The sequence below is a fragment of the Harpia harpyja genome, chromosome 1 (genome assembly GCF_026419915.1).
Source record: "Harpia harpyja isolate bHarHar1 chromosome 1, bHarHar1 primary haplotype, whole genome shotgun sequence".
NCBI lineage: Eukaryota > Metazoa > Chordata > Aves > Accipitriformes > Accipitridae > Harpia > Harpia harpyja.
In genome coordinates this window covers 21669070-21688122 of record NC_068940.1, presented here as the reverse complement: position 1 = coordinate 21688122, position 19053 = coordinate 21669070, and the positions used below count along the sequence as shown (strand labels likewise).

At 38.0% G+C, this 19053-nt stretch overlaps 1 long non-coding RNA gene across 1 annotated transcript in view; it reads right to left on the bottom strand.

Moving 5' to 3' along the window:
• LOC128140217 (uncharacterized) overlaps positions 1-19053 on the bottom strand; it is a 35160-nt gene that overhangs the window by 8270 nt on the left and 7837 nt on the right. Inside the window, exon 2 of the long non-coding RNA XR_008234672.1 lies at positions 671-813. This is a non-coding gene — a long non-coding RNA (uncharacterized LOC128140217). The remainder of the gene's footprint in view (positions 1-670; positions 814-19053) is intronic.

Sequence of the window (19053 nt, the reverse complement as noted above, 5' to 3'; positions counted from 1 at the left end):
ATTCAGTCTGAATATTCCCTGAGGCTTTACTCAAAACTCTTTACTTAAATACAAAAGGTTTTCTCTCTACTTCTGTTTGCTGTGCTGGCCCTGGGTCTTGTTGAAAGGGGGTTTCTACTCCCTGAGACGCCTGCCCGCCCACCCACGGCTGAGGGGCTCAGCTGTGCCCGGCGGGAACCGGCGGGAACCAGCTGGAACCGGCTGGAACCGGCCCGGGGCAGCCCCGCCTCTGTCCTCACAGCGGCTGCCACCCCTGCAGCCCACCATGGCCGGCACCTGGGCACCTGCACCCGGTACAAAGGCACGAGACGAGTCCTTCAGCGTGGCCTCTGATTCCAGGACTGGCAAAGTCCTCCCAGTCCTACCACCTCCCGGTGATGGAGCGTCTGGAACAACCGTCTGCTCAGTGAACGGCACCTGTACACCTTCACGGGTTTCCTCCAAATTCTCCACAGTAACGTGTCTTGCTGTTTAGTATTAATTTTGTACACTCACTACGTTTCACAGCCATTTTACTGGAACACTATGCGAGTCTCCATCTTTGAAGCTGACTGGTGATATGACTGAAATCCAGGTAATTTAACTCATTGATCCGCTTGGATTTTTATTTTTTTTTAACTTCTCTTTGAAAATGTCTGCTAATGAGTATGTTCTTCCTGTCAGGACCGACCTTCCTTACTGATACCTTCCCGTTAGTACTTCATGCTTTCTTCCCAGGAGTCACCAGCTTTTTCTCATTTACTTCCTGAAGAGAGTCAAAATGGCTTTTAATCATCCCCGAAACGGTTTCCAAAGCCAGCTCTCTCCATGGACCTGCAGGGAAACACATCAGGCAAAGCTGTCATGTCCCTGGAGTTTCTTCTTGTGGAAAAGTTCATTAATGGCGGCAGCACAGGGAAAAGATGAAAATGTCATTATTTTTCTCTAACATATCAAGGACAAACAAGATTATCAAGTAAGTAAACATAATGCAAAACAAAAGAAAACTCAATGACATAGTAGCTGTCTTTCTCAAACATGCCTCCCCTCCTTGTTTTTTTTATTCCTACTATAGTGTTACAAACCAGGGCACCAATACATTCTGCAACATCCAAAGGTCCCTGCTCCCAAACATGTTCCCAAACCTGCAAAGTTCCCAAAGTCTGCAGGAAGTCAGCCCTGCAGAAGTCAGAAACCAAACAAATGGAAATTATGATTCTTCTGGTGGTTTTATTTTTTGCCCTGATTTTGAAGAGCATGTCAACGCATCATTGCATTTAAACAAAACTCTACGTCTGTCTGACTCTTACTAACACTTAAGCATGTAGTAATACTCTGAAATCAAGACAGTCTGGAGACAGTGGACTAAATGTAAAACTGATGAAAGCAAATGCCTTTTTTATTAAATTTCTCAGGAACAAATTAATACCAACTTAAGTGGCACTAAAAATGACGTGGAGTCAAAGAAGGTCTAAAATGCAAACCAGAGTAATTTTCACTACTCACATTGTTTTGGCTTGATGTTTACAATCATACCACAAAAAGAAACCTCTTTTTGCTCATGATGCTATGATAATTTACACTGTAAGGGGCTAGCAAGAAGTCATTAACCAACTATAGCTCTAATCAAAATGGATCAAAATCAATTGTCTTTTATTTTTCAACATACACTTCTGAAATTTTGAAGGCAATCCCCTCAGTGAAAGTCACTACCTAAGCACATTTGCTATAGTGCTAAAGTAGCTTTGAGAAACAGTAGCCTCTGCTGCATATACAGATAATATTTTCTTGATTTCAATTTATTCAGTTAATTAAAATAGATCACTAGGTCATTTACAGTTGAATCCACTCACTACAAAGACTAAAATTCAAATTATTTTATGATAAATGTAAGTTTACTATTTATTGGGAACATCTGAGGTCTTTTTTTCTTTTGTGTATCTTAGCATCATCAGTGAGCCCTTAGACTATCAGACAGAGTAAAAGTTAAGTTGTTGCCTGGTAATTCATATTTTACAGTCTTTTTCAACTGTGTTTCTTATAGTTTCATCCGCAAATAAAAATTACTTAAGTCAGCACTGTCACTGCCCTCCTTTGAGGTTCTTCCTACTCATTTCCACTTCTGTGCTATATAGGACTTTGTGCTGTCTGGGCAATGAACAAAGCTGTGGGATGATTTGGATCAAAATAGACTTTTAAATATATGTACGTTTATACATCTACACACACACAGAGTATTATATGTATATATGTATATATTTCTGGATTTATCTAGATCAACAGAAATTCACTGTTTGACCATAGATAGAACTATAGTTAAAGACTGCAGATAAATGGCTGAAACTATGTGAAGGTAGGAGGGAGACCAGATTACTTTTTTGTGGCAACACCATCGTTCCTGACATAAAAAGTATATTAACTTGTAACCTTAAGCTGTCCCTTCACTGCAAAGAGATGTGTGCTGTTGTATCAAAGTAAAAAATAGAGATCACAAATGTACTATAGAGAAAGGCACATGTAGTTTTTGGTTCTGTATAACTAGTAAATGCCAATAAGATACACTCTGGTTTGGAGCTTGCCTAGAGTTGCTAATATGAGCAGAAACTAGTGCCTCATTTCCACTAAAATGCTTACTTAGAAGAACATACGCTCAATAATTGATTTATCTTAATGAGATAATTCATCTGATTTTACTTAAGGTAAAAGTATCTGGGGTTTTTTTCTGTTGATTCCTGAGGGTGTAGAAAGCTGACCTGGAATTTTCTAACTTTAGTTTTTTAAAAAAAAAAAAAAAAGGAAAAGAAAAAATTTCCCACTTCACTGTTTTCTAGAAAATATTACAAAATTGTCAAAGTATCCTCCTTCTGTTTAAATAAACGTCTTTGTTTTAGATGTTAAGCTTAATGTCGGGGGGGGGGGGGGGAAGAGAAAACCTGAACTAGAAGTGCAATATAAGAACACTGACTTGAGCTGCTTTTGGGAAGTAAAGTAGGAGAGTTTTCAGTTGACTAAAGTTTTCAAGGTATTACTTTTTGTTATCAAATGGAATAAAAATGTTTTTGAATAGTTCATTCTCATGGTACAGGAAGAATCTATTTACGATTCTTTGCATATTTATGAGAATGTACATGTGCATTGTATTGCTGAAGAAACATTTATCAGACTCTAAGCTAAAATATTTAGAAATTGTCCCTTTTAGAACTAGTTTGAAAGCAGAATATTTGCCATTTATTGCCTCCATAGAAAATAGAATTAGCAATAACATTTTGTGCTGCGTATTTCAAAGCAATGGATATCTATGAGATGGATAATGAAGTGTGCTCCCCGTTGCACATGCTAGTAAATATGTAAACAGGGAGCTCAGCTACCTATGACATTTTTTAGAGCATGGCTAAGCAAGTCTGGGTTTTTTTAGCAACAAAGCAGACTTGTATGATTACAGTCTGTTCTGCTTGTTCCCATATCCACCACCACATGGCTCCTTTAGAGCAGACACCACCATGAAGTTTTCTTTTGAATGAACAGTCAACTGTCTGAATTTGAAAGAACACTCCAAGAACTTCACAAGTTCTTCCAATATATGCTTTCTAATTTCACTAAATCTTTTCATCAGTTCCTTTAGCATTTTAAAAATACAGTTGGAAAACAAAATCTCATATGTACACAGGTATACTGACCTCCATCTTTCTTAAGAGATTGTGATCAAGTTGAGTCCTGAGCTGCTCAAAGCAATTAGAAAAGATGCATCAAGGACCTATCAAATGCTTGTTCAGCTCTAAGAGTATAATTGTTGGTAATTGTGTGTTATACAGTTGCATCGCTACGGTTATATGCACCTGCACTGTCTCTGATCTCATTGGCTACAGCTGGCAGTTTATTTGATGGTCATTTCACAGCCCTGATTCACTGTTTTTGTGGGTATGGGATTGTGGCCTTTTGTGATTTGTTTTATTTACTGTGGTAAAGCTAAAAAATTGATGCCTTGAAGTGTAATAAAATTATTATGTTGCTCTTCCAGCTTTTATAAATAAGGGATTTAGTATTTCAGACAGCTGTAACCCTTATCATCACTATATTTGAAACAAACCAATAAGATTAGGTTGTGGAGATCAAAAAGCAAAATTTCGTGCAGGGAATTACACAACAGACAGTAGCTGAGCAGCTACAACGTCTATATAATGCACATTACATTAACAGTTCAAAGCACTTAGATTAATTTCTTATATTGAATTCCAATTATAAATGGTACTTCAGAATATTTTTAGAAAGCTTTTTAAAAATCACTGGATTTGCACACGTCCAAATTTATAACATAAAATTTATGGCATAAAATTACTGAAGCTATTCATTAAAAATCATACTAAGGAAAAAAAAAGAGCTTCTTATGAGCTTTTGATTCCTCAAAGCACTGAGTTACGCAGTTAACTTCAACTGAAATGGATGGAAATTTAGTACTTATGTAAGAACTGCAGGGTTTCAAGACAAAGACATGAACTGAGTGCCAGTGTAGACACTCATACACTGTTGATGGAATAAGTCCAAGTGCTTTGCTCAGCTGGCATCAAATAGGGTGGAGCCTCTCGTGAGGAGGGCAGGATGATTAATTCTAAATCTATATCAGTGTTTTCAAAGTTAAGGACATCAGACAGAAATTTTATTTTGCATATATTGTTTCACTGGAAATGAAACAACCTTCCTCACTTCAGAATCAAAGAATTTTCTTCTCCTCACCCATTCATTTTACTAGATCTAACTATGGGCTTTTTTTGAGACATATAGTAAGAACATATGGAAATGGATAGGATTTGCAGGGGCACCTACTGTTCTTGTTTGTACTGTTGTGTGAGAAATCTGCAGAGAAAGAACATGGGCTGAGTTTGTATGAACAATGACACACACAAGTCTATGGGGCCAGATGGGATCGACCCAAGGGTACTGAGGGAGCTGGTGGAAGTGCTCACCAAGCCACTTGCAATCATTTATCAGCAGTCCTGGCTAACCAGGGAGGTCCCAGTTGACTGCAGGTTAGCAAACGTGAACGCCCATCTACAAGAAGGGCCGGAAGGAGGATCCAGGGAACTACAGGCCTGTCAGCCTGACCTTGGTGCTGGGGAAGGTTATGGAGCAGATCATCTTGATTGCCATCACATGGCACGTACAGGACAAGCAGGTGATCAGGCCCAGTCAGCATGGATTTATGAAAGGCAGGTCCTGCTTCACTAACCTGATCTCCTCTGACAAGGTAACCCGCTTAGTGGATGAAGGAAAGGCTGTGGATTATGCAGGAACTGCTAATGATATTTTCTTGGCTGTTCATCTTTGACATATAAGCGACAAAAAATTTTCATCTATCCTTCATATGTTTGCTTGGAAAAGGGATAGGAAATTAAAGCTCAAGTGTCTAGCTAAACAGAAATATAAGAGTTCTGAATTAGTTTTGTTACATTTGTGTTATAGCATTGCAGCAATTTTCTATTAGATTTTCATTTAAATGGTGGCTTTGAAATTGAGTTGTACTTTATTGTAATGTATGTAAGCATGAAGATCCAAGAGAAATTTAAACTTGTAAGTTAAACCCTGTATTAGTAGTTGAGGAGAAAACTAGAGATCTTAGAAATGGAGCTTGAATAACCCAGTGTCAGCATTGTGAAAAAAAAAGTGAATTTTAAATTTGTTCTACTTCCTCTAGGGAAAAACACAGCGAAGACGTAGGTGACCACTCAAAAACTTGGTCAGTCTTTTTATTATTAACTTAATATATACATATAAGTGTGTGTATGTATTACCTTAGTTTAGCTGACAGCTCCAGCTTTGTAATATTTACTTTAATACACACAGTGCTTTGCTAAATCTAAAAAAATATATTTTTTGCTCTGATGTACTCTGCAGATTGTATGAAAATGACATCTGGTGGAGAATTGTTCTTGAAGATAACCACTTCAAACTGCAAGCTAAGGTAGTAATTTAAGGTCACAATTGTATATCACAATATTCCTGTATAAAAGAGTCAGTTGATAGATTCTCAGCAATCAGTAAAGCAAAGGCTAAAGTCTTTTGCTGTGTAAATCAAAATTCATTTTAGCTTTACAGTTCTTCAGGCTTCTTATGCACAATTCTCTCTATATTTTTTAATTTTTACACATAAAATTCTTTTTTTTTCTTTATATATATATAATTCTAACTTGTCATTCTTCAGGCAAGTTCAGTATGAGTCAACAGCGTGCCCTGGCAGCCAAAAGGGCCAACTGTGTCCTGGGGAGGCTGTGACTTCATGGAGAGCCTCCACTGGAGCAAGCTCCTGGCAGGACCTGGGACCCCGTGGGGGACCCACGCTGGAGCAGTCTGTTCCTGAAGGACTGCAGCCCGTGGAAAGGACTCATGTTGGAGAAGTTCGTGGAGGACTGTCTCCCGTGGGAGGGACCCAGTGCTGGAGCAGGGGACAAGTGAGGAGTCCTACTCCCCCTGAGGAGGAGGGAGAGGCAGAGACAAGGTGGGATGAACTGACCCCAAGCCCCATCCCCTGTTCCCACTGCACCACTCGGGGGGAGGAGGGAGAGAAAATTGGGAATGGATCTGAGCCCAGGAAGAAGGGAGGGGTCTGGGGAAGGTGTTTTAAGATTTGTTTTTATTTCTCATTACCCTACTCTGATTTTATTGGTAACAAATTAAATTAATTTCCCCGAGTCAAGTCTGTTTTGCCCGTGATGGTACTTGGTGAGTGATTTCCCTGTCCTTATCTCGACCCACAAGCCCTTCATCATATTTTTCTCTCCTCCTGTCCAGGTGAGGAGGGGGAGTGATAGAGCAGTGTTGGTGGGCACCTGACATCCAGCCAGGGTCAGCCCACCACACTAGTTTTCAGGCTTTTTGATTTTTTTGTTTATATTTCTAATCATATATATGATTACTTTCAATTCAGGGCACCTGCAGCTGCTTTAGAAATAAACAAAAGCTACTAGTATGTAACAGTTCTGAAAACTTAGTTACTTTTTTTATGTGTTGAAATATAGGGTGTTGTAGCTAACTTTAGGACAGTTTCATAGGATAAGACTTCTGCTTTTTAAAGAGCAATCACTGAATCTAATCTATGAAGCCACAGCTGTGAGTTATACAGACAGCTTCTTAAATGAGGAACACCCAAGACACATGACTTCCCAGGAAAAATATATAAAGAGCAAAATAAAGTTGCTCTTTTTGGCAGAGTGTAAAAATATGCAGTTAGCTGGTATTTGGAAGATCTTCATAGCAAAATGGAACACATCATAAATATAGCCAGATACTTCAAATTGTGAGTACAACAAAATATTTTAAGTAAAAAAAAAGAAGAAATTGGTTTATGGTTATTACTTCATCTTATTTTTATTTTCATTATTGCAATTCCTTGCTACATCTATAAATCAGCAACAGTTTTTCCAAGAGCTGACATTAAACTTACTTTTCTGATCTATTTACAATAACTGTTTACATAATGGTCATCTGTCAATGTGAATTTTTTTTTTCTTTTTTCCTTTCCTTCTTTTATGTAGATTTTCTGTACAATGTGTAAAAAAAGATTATACAGAAACAACAGATTCAGGAAAGACATTGCACTGTTGTTACAGAAAGGCTGAGGAGTACTGCATATTTATATACAATTGAACTCTGGAAACAGGACAGGACTGGACTATTGCCTCCTTGGTAGAACATAGGGTGACTCAGCCAGAGGATACAATTTAGCCCAGTAGTAATTTAATAAGACTTTCAAACAGAATATTGATAAAAAAAAGCTCTTCCTGAATAAGGTTCTCCTCTAATAATAAGGGAAAATAACTTGAATTAATTACTCATTAATTAAGGTACTGTTTAAATAAACAATAAGGGTAATAATCTGCTTATTTTCAGTAGTGTATTTCATCTCCTCAATGACCTTCACTAATTTCCCAGGTCATTAGTCACTTCATTTTTATTTCAACTAACTCACATGTACGTCTATACATTTGACTTTAATTTTTACTGAGAACAGAATGAAAAGTGATGCCTCAGGGTTTTATCAACAAGATTTTTTGTATTAGGAGTACACAATTTGTTATTAAATAATATTACTTGATTGGTTTTGTCCTCAAGAGCTAAGGAATACACACAAATCTAATATTGAAGTGAAGTGAATAACAGAGTTAGCTTTAAGATGTGCAGACTGTTGCACGCATTCCATATATATCAATTACATTTTTGCTGTTTCTGTATCTGGGATTCCCAGAACTGTCTTCTAATGGTTTTAAGGAATACTACATGGTTTAATCTCCAAATATTTTTATAACAAACTGTATAGCCAAAATAAATACCACTGACTTTTTAATAGAAATTTCTAGAGAGCAGACAAAAAGATGATTTTGTAGCTAAGACTTTGCTTATTTAGGGACAGAGTAGAACCAAAGAGCTGAACTTGTGCTACCAAGGAAATCTGGGTAGCTGTGCTGGTGGTGAACTTCCTCAGCCAGTTCTTGGACTAATGCCACATGTTCTCATCTTAGCACAGGGGATATATACTAACAGGGCTGAAACTCACCTTTATTACATTCTTTAGCTTGTCCCTAGATTAATGACACTAATGTAGGTGTAGAGTCTAGTCTGGGCCAACCCAGAAAATCAGAGTCTTCCTAAGCCTAAGTCCTCCTCCTCTTTTGCAGACACTAACATATCATTTTTTTATTCTTTAATACTACATTGGCCATGGATGGCTAGACAGGCTTATTCTAATGGTGGGCTAAATTAACATGCACTTCTGTACTGTGGGGGACTGATCCTTGTCCTCCTTAATCCAGCAGCTTCTTTTTGTTATTCTTCTTTTATGTTGTTGGAGTTTGTTTTCACCTAGATCACCTAAACTATCCTGCAGACAAAGTTCAAGCACTGACAATGGACATAAATAGGTGGAACACATGGTGCCAAGAAGCTGATACTTCATTCTCTGGTGAAATAACCAGCAAGCCTGAAAGCAGCTGACCCTGTTTATCAAATCCTCTTGATCCCTGGGGAGTTACAGGTGCATTGGTAGCATAAAAACAAATAAGAAAGAATTCAGGAAGGAAAAATAGAAATTATTATTTTCATTTAGAAGAAGCAAAAGGATACCCTAGTCTCCCAAGGATACCCAAACTCCCTAGTCAGTAACAGATGAGAAGTAAACCAGTCTGAAGTTATTTTGTGGACATAAACACAAAGTTTGGTTTTTAAAGATGTGACAGAGAAGCACAGTCTTTGGAATGAAAATAAAGTATAACTTAGAGGAGGCCATGTTGTAAAAGGTTTGCAGCTTGGGTATGTTTCAAAGTCCCCAAGCACTCCAGGAACCACAGATGCCTATGGTGGATTTTCAGCCCTGTCTGTTCTGGACATTTGCAAATTTCTCAGCTAGATATGGACTGCCTACAGTTGCCTCTGCAGTGGATTTTGGTCTTCTAGTATTACTGTTCACAGAAGACAATTCAGAAGCTATAGCCATTTTAAATATATAGCTGCTAGCTCATTTAACAGTGTTAGCTGCAAAAAGCTTTATGTCTGCACTTTAACAGCAGCATGTCTTTTTATCTGCTCTAATGCATTCAGCATTCTGGTTCAAGCTAGATACATATGTGACAGTGGATCCAGTAGCCTCAGTCAGGAATAAGCTGCATTACACACCATGCACAGGAGGGTTTCAGCCCTGGAAGATTCAAGAATCTGACTTCTCACTCCTGCAAAGACAGGAAAGGATGACTGGAGCAGTGATAACACCAGCTAGTTACACAGGCTAAATACTGTGTACATTGCTAATTTCAGATTCATTTAAAAGGTTTAAGAAGAGAGCTGCCTCTTCCTCTAATTATTTTTATTTTTACATTTTAGTGGGGACTCTGGCTATACTCCTGTAAATGTTTTTTATTATTTTATTTGCTTTACTTTTTTTCAGAATCCTTGCTTCTGCTTTTTTCAATTTATATAAATATCCATAAATTTTCACTATTGTGTAATTTGATAGACATATTAAAAATACAGTGATGGCCAACAGTACAATGATTTCTCCTGCACAAGTCAGGTTTCTCACTTGAAATTTGGCAACTTAAAAGGACTGTAATGGAGATACAGGCTCCTATAATGTTAAGTAAAAAGATGTTTAGCTTATAAAGAGAAATTCTCATTTGTCTTTTAGGTTGACCATATTTGTCATAAGTTGCTATTTAACAATAGTGCAATGGTGACGATCCTTGAGGAGGGAATAAGATGGAGAGAGGAATTGTAGGCATGTAGTTATGTCTCAGACAGCATCTAATTCTTTTGAACTATTGCTGCTCCCCTTCCTTCCAAGACCATAAATTAATTTTATAGCTTGTAGGTCTACAGTGAAAAGGCTTGAAAACATAACCATGACCACAGATAGAAATAGAGAATTAGAAGTAGAAACCCTTTCATGGGAAGGGACTCTTGGAACTCTATAATTCAGTTTGCATGGTAGGAAACTAAAATTCTTTCAAACCCCGAGGGACATAAATACGTGGATTTCCTGGATTCAAAATACAAATCACAGCTGGTTATGGGGGAATGGAGTGAATGTGATCATTTTGTGTTGCTACCTAGAGAAGCAATGCCTAAGAGTATTCTCTTTTTTTAACTGTTAATATAAATGCTCTCAAGCATTAACACAAGCACTCTTTTACACTCTGTCTTGATATCTGCCACCTTTATGGACTTGCTTGAAAGAATATGCTATCTGAAAGATGCCACATGTGGCATTGACAGGCAGCTATTCAGAGTATGGCAGACAGCCAGTAAATCACTCAGTAGAGCTTTCTGTCCTTCCAGCCATATCTCACAGAATCTACAATTTCTCCCTTTGCAGTATACTTCAATGTCAGAGTTTGTTCTCTTTAAACTTTTATATGTGAAAGTGACAAAAAAAAAATACACATTCTCTTGCTAATTGATTTTTCTCTCCTTTCGGAGCTCAAGTGCACAAATCCTAGCATGTGTTACCACATCTCTCTCAGTCTTTCCAAGTAGTCAGAGTGCAAAGCAGGTTTCTTCTTCTCTAGAAAAGGAAAAGAAAAAAAAAGTTTTTTACAAACTAGGTCTTTGGGTCATTTGTATTACTAGTAATTTGTTCAAAATCTGTGAAAAACCTTCATACCTGAAATGAAATTTTCAGTTCTTGCCAGAGTATAAACTGATAGGAAAAAATATGTAACTTTTGCCTATTTCATGTGCATTCATTTTTTCAGCTGTTCAAGTGTGTTTGGCAGTGAACCAACTCTTCTAAGAGAAGCTGCTACAACTATGCTAGTAAAGGTTCTGTGTGTGTTAAAACTTGTAATAAAACACAACCGGTACTACGTGTTCTGCCAAAGGGTCAGTCTAGCCTAGAAATTGCCTACATCAGTGGATATACATGAACATCCAAGAAAGAGTAAGAAAAAGACAAGTGCATATAATACCTACTCTATGACCACATAAATTTATCTCCTTAAACAGCACTTTCACCAGTTAACACCAGTTATGCACTCAGATGCCATGGTGGAACCTGTTTTCAAAAAACACTGATCTCTGCCCCTCCAAAATTTCAAATGTCTGTGGGATGGCTCAGATTGACTGGATGCACCCAGTTGTAGGGGACCTAAATCTTTATCACATAACTTCATATTTAAACCTCAGGAATGCAAATCTATTATTATATAAATATGAATGCATCTGAAACAGAAATAATGAATTGAAATGTGGTGTGTAGGCCACAGAAAAGTTTGAGCTGCGGCTGTTTCAAATTCTCACGTATACTCCTTAACTGCTTAATTCTGGGCTGACCTTAAAAACAGCATATCGTAGTTGCTGTTATTCCTCCAATGCTGTTCTTCCTCCAATGTAATTTTATGTAAAATTGTACCAGTATGTGACAAAATACTAATTTCTGAGCATCTTTTGTTTTGCCCAGTGGTTTCCAACAGATGTTCTGAACTCCAAACGGGATCTGTTTGTTTTCCATTGTCTCAGCTATAGATAGCTTTAGGAAATATTTTTCTTACACAAACTTGAATTTGTTACAGTGAGATCCAGATTTGCTAATCCTCTTGCCTTCTTTGCTACTTAAGGGACGCAAAGCATCGTACGTGTTTTCTGGCTGGCCAGAGCCAAGGGGTACATGGGTTTACTGATGCATCTTGCTCGGGAAGCCTGCACAAGGCCAGCCAGCAGACATGGGAAATGCACACACTCCACGTGTCCTGGGCCCTAAACCAGATTTTAACTCAGTGGGATTTGTTTTGCCTTCACTGTGGGAAATGCATCAGCCTCAGGGGTGCTGGGAAGTGCTGTGGGTGAGTTCCTGCCCTGCAGCCACAGCCTGGGTCCCACCACGGAGTGGGGCTGGGCTGGGCTGGGGGGAGCGTGGGGCACCGGCCCCAGGCAGAGGGGCCTGCCAGGGCCCTGCTGTGCACCAGGATGGTTGCAATCCCTTTTTCTTTTGGGAAAATGGGTTTAGTTAAAGGCCAGAGCTGATAATCCATTTGTCTTCAGAGTTCACTATGGAGTTTTAACAGCTTCTGCCTGCGTGTACATGAAAAGTGACCACTCCCATGTGTTTTTAGACATAAACACTGAAGGTGAGGGACTGGAAATCCTTATAAAATTAAAGAAATTTATTGTCTTAATAACTGTTACAATTGCAGTGTAGACCAAACTAAGTCAAATTTTAAAGCCTCTTCCGTGTCTCGTAAGAAGATACAGAAAGTCTCATGTGTTGGGTCAATTTTACGTTGCAGAAGCACAAAAGATTTTCAGGGAAGATGAAAGTCAAACAGAATGACAGCCCCCACTATTTGTAGCAGGCCTTCCAGAAAAAAAACACCCAAAACCCAACAAAACAAAACAAGAGCCAAAAAACTCCAATCAGATGACTACAAGTTCATATTTGCCTTAGGCAGTTTTTTTGGCAGGGAGTAGGATAAGTCTAACCAACTACCTGTTATTATCTAAGTTAAACTCAGGTGCTACCACTTGAAATGGTACAGATTCTTTAGCAGGCCCATCCCCTTCCCAATTAAATCATTGGTGTGTTGCAGTACGGCAGCAGGTGTCAACAGTTTTTACCTGTAACTGTGACCTTGTGGGAAATGTGGACATGCTGCATTTGGTTCTTAATTGCCAAGCATATTGTCTTGAAACAACGGAAGGGTCCTCGTGAGTCTTTTCCAGAGATGAAGTCATCTCCAGCAAGTTTTTCTTCTGAGACTTCAGAAGTAAAATGTTAAACCAAATATTCACAACAAAATAAATATCTCTCTGTTTGTCATGAAAAGTGGAAATGGTCCCAAGGTGATATGCAACAACCCTCAGTAACAGTAAATAGAGTTACAGCTTCCTTTTGTCAGTTTTATCTTCAACTGTGATTTAATTCTATTTTGTCATTTTCAGCAGTGTTCAGTGTTTTGATTCTGAGATTAATGGATTTAGATAAAATGTAGTTTGAATGAAGGAAAGATTTTCAATGGTGTGTTTTTAGAAGAATCAGGCTTTAGAGAAGGGGGAATTCTGCTAGGGGAAGGAATTGACTTCTCCAGGGTTTCCCAGCAAGCTGCTGGCAGGACAAGAAATAGGATCTTGGTCTCCTGGGGCTGCGCCTGCTGTTCTGTCCAGCAGCCTCCATGGCTGCTTTTTATAAGTAAGTCACAAAAAGCAAGGCCAGGAAAATACCTTCATCGTAAACCAATAAGCAAGATGTATTCAAATGCTTCCAGCAATTGTTGAGCCATTGGTTCAGTCATCCCTCAAAACACCGAGCATGAAGAGCAGCAACTCTTTTCATTCCTGCAGTGCATATTTGCATGGCACAGGCATTAGGCAGAGAAGGAGCTGCCTAATTAGGAGGGCTTGTCCTGGCTTTAATGCAGCTTAAGAACAGCTGCTTTAAGTTGTGTTATCGGCCTGTGGATGCCACTAAAGATGCTCTCTCCCCTTCAAAATGGATCTGTTCTGTGGCCTTTAGCAAATCAATAAATCTACTTAAATAGGACGGAAATACTCTGATTTGGGAAGCGCCTTGTGTAGGGTGTGCCAGCAAGTTACCGGCTGCCTGCTGTTACCTCCTAATCCAAAAGGAGTCGTCACCATTTAAGATGACATATTGCACTATTTGTAGCATTTTCTAAAAGGCTGCTTAGCCAGGTGCAACTCTGATCTCGCAGGGGCAGGAGCCACAGCTGCAAATGGATGGAAATCCAGAATTTTGTAGTGCCAGTGAGAGAGGATCACCAGATGGGAAATTTAGCAGGAAATCTCAGTGCCATTATGAATCTCCCCGTCTGCATTTCCAAGTGAAAACGAACACTTGAATGCTGAAAATTATGACATATTAAACAATTATTGTGAATTGCAGATATCTGGCTCAGATATACCTGAGGTTCTGGAGTTACAGATGGCAAATTTAACAAAGCATTGTGATGTGCTTTTGCTGCAGATATTAGGGGAGCAGGGAAAAGTGCACAGAATCTCTGACAATGGCTTCCACCGGTATTGGGAAACCCAAATAAAGGCAAAGAGGGAATTAATACACAGCAGCTTGTCGATGTACTCTGTTCAGAATAACACAATCTACTGCTGCTGCCATCAGCTGTTTAGTAATAAAAATTATCCAGCAAATATTGAAGGTCTGTTCTCTAAGCAAAAGAGTTGCACACAAGCATATATATGTTCTATTAGATTAGTTAGAACAGTGGAATGTTTTTCATGAGCACTATTTTGTGTGTGAGGCATACTGTCCTGCAGACAAGTTGGGAAGGGGGAGGTAGAGGGGAGGAAGTTCTTGGAAATTACCTGTATCTACAGTGGGGATAATCTGGCTTTTTGAGGAATGATGAAAAATTTTTCACAAAATGAGAGCTTCCTAAAACTTATTGGTAATAGTAGGCAAATGTGATCATCACCAAAAATCATATGTTACATATATTGATAGATGGTAAAATTCACCCTACTGCATGGGAAGACAACCAACAGACTGTAGCATTAAGCACTTACTCTTTCGGTAAGGCTTTCTTTTTGCACATTTGCATGCAAATATTTCAAGGCATGTGGAATTATATAGAGATATGCCAGGAAAGTTTTTTTGTCTTCATATCTTGTAGGGCACTCACACAGGTAAATGCTCTCAGCTTTTATTATTCATGTGAAAATAATAGAATATTTTTATATCTGCTGTCGTAATACAATATTTTTTATGTTATAACTCTTTAGATAAGATTTTAGCTTCCTGTATTAAGATCTCAATGTGATAGCAACGTTGAGTGTAGAAAGTACTGGCTTTATCATTTGCCAAAAGGATGGAATGAGGATACCTATCCAAACATTTTCTTGCGTGTCTTCTGAGTATTCTTCTGACTTGGTCTGATAACAGCCCGGTTTACTTCAGTAAATATATGTTATATAGATTAAATACTCAGTGATGAAATACATGTTTCCTGGTCTTAGAGCTTCATCATTTGAGAAACAGCATATTGAGTACTGACATAGAAACCAGAAGTCCAGATTTACTTACTGGGCCATAGACTTCCTGTGTCAGGGACTGACTTTGGATGTCTGGAACCTAAAGAAGAATGTAGGAATTGATGGGATTTCCAGAAGTACCAGATCTTAATTCAAGCTTAACCTCTATGAAGACCAACTCCGAAGGTACAAGCTGTGGCCTGAGTTGAAGGAGGTTGTGGCTGCAGAACAGATTTCTGTGTGACTTTGAAACTAACCTCTCTTTTGCACGAAGAGTATGTCTGTAAAGTGGAAATAAGTGTGGTGTTGGAAGGAAAAGAAATTATAAGTTCTGAGGGCATCTGAAGGAAATAACTTGACAAGTAGGAAATAAAAAAGTACAATTTCTAGAATCTGTCATCTTCTTCTAAGCTAGTGGGAATATGATATATTTATTTTGTTTTGGATAGTCAATGATCCTGGAAAACTATAGAGAATGAAATGGAAATATTGCAACTGTACACTTGACTAATCAGCCTTCCCTAAAGAAGAAAAAGGGTAATTTTGCATTGAAATTATTTTATCACCTTCGTATTCAAATTATAGAAACTAGATACATGCTTTGGGATAAACACAGAAAATTAGTATCCCTAGTTAGCCTTGCAGATATCATCAAAGTTGCTTAAAACACAACACTGAGACACAGCAAGACAATGCAATGTTGGTATTTAAAAATATTATTAATTATTTTGAGAAGTTTAAATAAATGTAGTGGGGTTATTTTTACAGAAAACTTTTAATTAATTGTATTTTTAAAATATGCTTCTCAGAACTGTTCCAGTGAAGCAAGCAAGAAACATTAACACAAGCAAAATAATATTGCAGTCTAATCTAGTGCTTTTTTGTGTGAGTAGTGCTTACTCCTTGCTAGTAAGTCTTATTAGCATGGTGTATACTGATGTTCCACAAACTTAGTTACAAATGTGTGCCATGACAGTGAAGAAGTGATGAAAATTACTGATCTCAAGAAAACCTTTGCTGGGGCAACAGCCCTGCAGTGAAACTAAGAACACAATACAGCTATCTTACTGCTCCACATCGTTGTACAGATCGATGACTGATGGACATAGAAACCTGAGACAGCTGATGTGTGAACTCAGCATTTTGTGCCACATATAGCATGTACACAGGCATGCAAGAAAGCCTGTGTATAATGCTTGGTTGAAAGTATTCTGTCAAAACTAATTTCTCAGTAACCAGTGAACTGTTAAAGTAAACTGATATTTTTTTACAGAATATCCTTATTTTCCCAGATAGTTTTTAAATTAAAAACTTAAAGTATGTAAAAAAGGCCCTTTTTAAGGTCATAGATGTTGCCATCCCAAGGTAACAAGTCTCAGAGTAGTTTATGCCAACATCATGTTTCTGACAGAGGCCAGTAGGCCACTACCAAACAATGGGGATAAAAGAAGATGTAATAGGGCTAAAAAGAATAGCAGTTTGTTAATCTGTTTCTATGTACTTCTAAACCTATTCTCAAATAACTGAAGCTTTATTTTATCCCAAACGCATAGAATCCGGAAATTCTTTTGAACACTGAATATTCTTGAGGTCTCTATTAATACAAAATGACATGAGAAGTCTTGTCAAGTTTTATAGTCAACTTTGCAATTAAATTAGAGATACAGAAGTTCATTTATCAGTTAACAGATATTCCCAGTCTAGTCCCTCTAGACTGTTTTACTTAGTAGCCTCTCTTCATTTTTCTAACATGAGCAGTCTTAGACCTTTGGCTGTCTTTGGGTAAGATATTCTCCAAGCTCTTCATTTTTTTGTATGGCTCATTGCGTTGCTTATAGAGCCTATTATTTTACTTCCCCATTGCCCATAACTGCCCTTTGAGAAGCAGTAAACAAAGCTATGCAGGTTCATTTAGGAAAACTGCATTTTTCTTTTATAGAAATTCTTCCTTTGGCAGAATCGTTTTATTGGCTTTATACCATATGTATCAATATATACAATAGTAAAACAGAAGGAAAAAAAAAAAGAAAGAAGGAAAAAAAGAAGGGAAAAAGTCTCCGAAGACAGCCAATTTCATTAGCATATGGATGAGGAGTAAAAGCCAAGATATGCTTTTGATTGAGACATGTCAGTAGCAGATAAAGCAAATTTATGTACTTCAAATCTTTAATTTTGTCAAAAGGCAAGATGGGTAATAATCTTATACAGTGTTTTGAACATTAGCAAGTTGTGGGAACTAAGGAACGTAGGAGATAAGCTTGAAAGGGCTGGGACAAATATGAGAAACTGCAGGGACTCTCTGCAGTCATTCAGGAGCTCAGACCTTTTGGATCCAAACTTTTACAGATGGAGAAGAATCAGACAGGTCCTCCTGCATATCCAAGCACAGTCAATGCAGCTGCCAGAAAAAAGAGCAGCCAGAGCAGAAAGCGGGTGGTCTGGCATTCTTTTAACAGCAGTCTGAGAAATGACTATAGCACCTACCAAAGCTTTTGCTTTTCCTGGCTTCAAAATTTTCATTACTGCACAACAAGGGCTACATTCAGGTACCATGAAAGTGAGTACAGTGTTTGAATGATAATTGTTTGCTCAATTTTTGTGCCCTAGCCAAAGACTGCAGAAGGTTATTCTGTTTCCTAAAATTGCTTAATTTGCCTATGACAACGTACCTAAAAAAATAGTCTGCAATCACTAGCAAAGATCAATAGGCATCAGTACTTCAGCTTCCAAACCGTAAGATGTCATGTGCTTTTATTACCATTATTTATCTTATTTATTACCTGGATCAATTTTATTTAAGACCAAGACTCTGAATGAGACACTATCACTTCAGAATGGCATTTTCTCAGAAAGCACACTTCTAAAAAAGGTCAGGTGGGCTTTCTTCCCTACATGACTTACATAAAAAATAATTAGAAATGGCACCTCTAGATTGTTAGGAAACAGCTCCATTCCAGACACAATCAATTCAAGTGCATGGTTGAAAATAATAAAACAGCAAAGAGTTGATAAATCTGTCTGTTTTGTTCTATACTTGTATTATTCCCATTCTTTTCACAGAATTTTGAAACCGAAGAGGACTGTTGTGATCATCTCATCCAACAGGCCAAAGAATTTCATTAACAAACTCCTGCATCAGACCTGCAATTCCTGCCTAAGCAAGAGTGGGTGCCATTCAGGCAGACATTCTTGGTTCAAACACTTCAAATGATGGAATTTCCCTCACAGTCACGGTAAATTACTTCAGCTGCTAGTCATTCACGCTTATTTCTCATTTGAACTTGTCTAGAGAAATTTCCAGTATTTTGTTCTGCTTTTCCTTGGTAAAGTTTCAAATCTTTTCTTATCTTAAACTTGTAGATTCTCATAGGTGATAAGAAAGCTATCCTTAAATATTGGATAAAAGAGATAGTTTTATGTCTTTTTTGTGTGAGGCCAATTTTCTAGGTGACTGATTCTACCTCTTGGGATTTTTTTGCTACAGCATTCTAGAAAACAGCCTTATTTTGAATAGCATTACACTGTAATACAGTGTAATTTACACTGGCTGTAAATTAATCCCCAAAGATGGCTGGAAATTTTATCAAAATTTGG